Here is a 4,164-nt window from a genome sequence, read left to right on the forward strand (position 1 = left end):
TTGATAGAATCACTGGATTTTTTTTTAAAAAAAATTAAAACTTAATTTTAACATGGTCAAAAGAGAATTAAAAGTTAAGTTTAACTTAGACAAAAGAGAGGAATTGAAAAGTTAATTATTGCCTACACCCTGTGTATATGAATGAATACATCATATATAACTCAACAAATAGCCTACTATAGAGGTCTTGAAATAATAATTTAATTCATTGAGTGTAATTTATATAATATTCAAAAGATTTACATATAAAACTCATAAATATTTGACATAAATCTTTTTAATTAAATAATTTTGGGGCTGCTTTATGCCTGTGTAAATAGATTTTTAACTTTATATATAATTTTCTCACACACATTATTATAGGTACTATAGATTTAAAATCTATCACAGTAAACCTTTGTGAAATTAATATATATTGAATTATTAAGTACTTAGTACGGTGCATGAGACGTGCCAATACCATATGAAAGCAATAATATCTTGATTGTTTGGCGTTACTATATCCTTTTGAGGTGTGTAAATAATATACAGAATCCATTCTAATTGTTGGTAGGGATGTAAATGCATCCGGATGGGTGGAGATCTCACCCTGACTCAATCCGCTAAGAGTGGAGTGAGAGGCGGGAGATTCCTTTCTATTTTTGATTCGTTTTGATATGTCAAAAATTTTCTACAAATCTGTTTCTACTATGATATGTTCCAAATGAAGTGGTGAGTGGGAGTAAAATATAAGATAAAATATAACTCTTTAAATTCACCCTAACTCATCAAGAAAATGGAGTGGGAGACGAGAGACTGCTCGTGCCTTCGGATCTGACCCGTTTGCATCCCTAGGGGTGGGGTTCTTCTATTGGTCTTTAGTAAAATTTGGAAAGCAACAGCGTAGCTAACATGATGCTGAATCACCAAGTTGTTAATAACTCTAAAGCCCTGCTCAGATACATGAATATCTTGTTTGACATATCCACTTCATTTAAACCTTGTTTAGATATTGAAATAAGTTATCATTGAATAACTTAATCAGCATGAAGTATTTCTTATTTGATATGAGGCAAAAAGTTTGGTTTTTTGCTTTTTAAAAAATCTTGTTATCAATGATCTGATATAATAATATATTTCACCAAGATAATTATCTTATTCTGAAAAATTGACTAGAGAGTAAAATATATTATGCCGTTCTATATGTTTGATTACATTTCTCATCTACCAAATACTACAATTTTGAGTAATTAAATCAAAAGCATAATCGGAATAAGATACTAATGCATCCAAATAGGGTTATAGTAGACAAACAGTATAATAAGATACTTAGAATAAAATATCATATTTAAGTTTCAAATCATTTTTTCGAAATAAGATAAATCACATCGAAAATACAGTATACTGTTCTATCAAATTATGAACAATAAGATATTTGAAGAAACAAATAATCAAACTGTTTAATTACAATTGTACTAGAAATAAGTCTCATACTGAAAAAGTTATTTTTGGTTGGATAACTTATTCTGATATCCAAACAGACCTTAAAAGTAAAATAAAACAAATGCTATAGATTTATGCACCAAGTAAATTAAAGGTGGTAATTATTCCAAGAGTAAAGGGTGGTATTATAACAATTATATATATGTGGGAAAAAAAATCTCCAAATCATTTCTTTTTTTTCCTTTTAAGAAAAATCTCCAAAGCCATTTTGGCAATGTTGGCTAGAAAAGATATTTGTTCTCAAACAAATTAAAATATAATAAAATACTATTAGAGATTATGAATTGAGTGGTTTCCATTGCATTAGGGTGTCTCTAGTGAAAACCAAGCAACAGCAACATCATGAAATTAATAAATTCGTTATCACACGCAAACATTGAGAGGGATTGTAAAGCAAACAATAAAATTTGTTTGATAAAATTAAGACTTCGTTTGAGATTGCGGTGGGGTTGCGGGGAGATTGCATTACGTGCTGTGAGAAACGACGATGGAAAAATATTCTGTTTGTTTCCGTACGTAATATTGCGTTCCGCATATTGCGGTTAGTCAATTACGATATATTTTCTGCAGTTCCATCGGAGAACGCAGAAGCATATCCCTATATGCTTTTTCTTAACTCCATTCTATCTAATAGTGTTAGATCCACCTCAATATCAAACTAATCCTAACTCCAATTCTTGTTACTGTAATAACTCAAATTTTTACAAAAGCTAATCATATATTTCTCATCACATGATCAGAAGGGGCAAATTTTTTGTTTATCTCCTACTACACTCATCCATCATTGAAAAAAAAAAAGAAAAAAAAGAAAAAAAAGCAATACTCAACTTATTAAATTAGAAGTTTCCATCTTAGATTTGGTAAAATTTTCTAACTTAGAAATAAGGAAAAGAATGTCAAATAAAACAATTTATTTTCTAATGAGCTATCCCCTTAGCAACAAAGAACCTTAACATGTAGAACAAGTGCTAGCTTTCGCGTTTACTTTCCATATTAGCAAATTTCAACAGAGCTAGCAAATAGAAAAGTTTAGTGCATCTGCTACAGCAGGAATCAACATAAGGAGATCTTGAAGTCCGAATATAGAAAGAAGTGTTGGATGTGGCTCATGTGATTTATTCAAGACGATCTATAAAAATACAGTTGATCTATTTAAGTCAATTTATAAAGATACGGTAGGTCTAACGGTTAGGATGTATTTGGACACGTTTTTGATGGATGGACGTGATTTAATATCTTTACATTATATAAATATATAACATACAGGAGTTCTGATCTAACTCTAATCCAATTTTCTGTGACTGCTTTATCTCCGGAGACAAGGGAATTAGATTCAAAACGTCTCGTTTTCTTACAAATCGCGAATGAGGACAAACCACGAGCAAAAATCGCGCCTACTAATCGGATACAGAAATCAAAATCGTGGTGTTCTAATAAAGTTTCAACAAGAAGCTCCCTACATATACGGTGCTTCTATTTCTGCTGCAGATAAGAGAACATATAGCTCGGTTTAAAAGATTTTAACATGAATAACATTTCATTAAACAGTATTTAGTACAACAACCTTGGTAATTGATCAGCAAGGTCTTATCTCTTATCTATTCCCTTTGTATGGTGCATGATGGAGCAATGTGAGGAGCCAAAGCAATGAAAGCAACATCCAACAACACTCAATAAACACAGCAGTACTGCCTCTTAACTTTCCTGGCCAACAACAAGCTATTCAATTATTGTTTGCCGACAATCATGTCTCTATTCTTACTTATTTTCTGGCACATTAATTGTGACGTCCCAACTTTCCAGAGGGTCACCCATTCTAGCGCTATTCCCGTCCTAGCACGCTTAACTCTTTTAATCTCTTGCGTCTAGTCACCACCCAAAATGTTTAAGCTGGGTTAAAAGTTTTAACCCTATTATATCTTATATATAAGATTACCTGGGGTTTTACATTTTTCTCTCCTTTAAACCTTGACGTCCTTATCAGGCTCGGCCTCACAAGTATGAGGCGTTGTGAAAGTCGTCTCGCTAGTCTAAACCGATCTTGTGGTGAGTTGCCCTCCACCTATAACAGTCAACAGTATGATAGTCTCGCTCTCTGCTCTGTATAATCTTAGCTCAGTCGAAACTCTTCTCACACTTTCGGTTGGTAATTAGCTCTAATACCAACTGTGGCACTCCAATTCCGATAGGGTCACCTATCCTAGGACTACTCCTGTTCTAGCACGCTTAATTCTCTTAACATATTGAGCCTAACCACTACCCAAAATATTTAAGCCTGGTTAAGAGTTTTAGCTCTATTATATCTTATATATAGGACTATCTGGAGTCTCACATTAATCCTCATATTTTCTCAAGATATATGGATCAAACTACAAATAGTGACTGTATTATAAACGAAAAAGAAAAACATTGTATTTGTGCACTAAAAAATAATTATAAATATTATATATAGGGACAAACGTATAGAACTTACCTGATGTCACGCTCCGCCCTGTTGCACAGCGGAGGTCATGTGGGCGCGCGCAGAGTTTTCCCTAGCTATCTAAGACATAAACAAAATCAATACATTGAATTTACTATTACAATATTGGAACATTCATATTTACGTAATACATGAATTCTTCCTCAAATACAATTTTACTCTCAATTATATTTCCATTTTTAAAATTATCTTTACATTCT

This window comes from Ananas comosus, unplaced genomic scaffold (assembly GCF_001540865.1).
Source record: "Ananas comosus cultivar F153 unplaced genomic scaffold, ASM154086v1, whole genome shotgun sequence".
NCBI lineage: Eukaryota > Viridiplantae > Streptophyta > Magnoliopsida > Poales > Bromeliaceae > Ananas > Ananas comosus.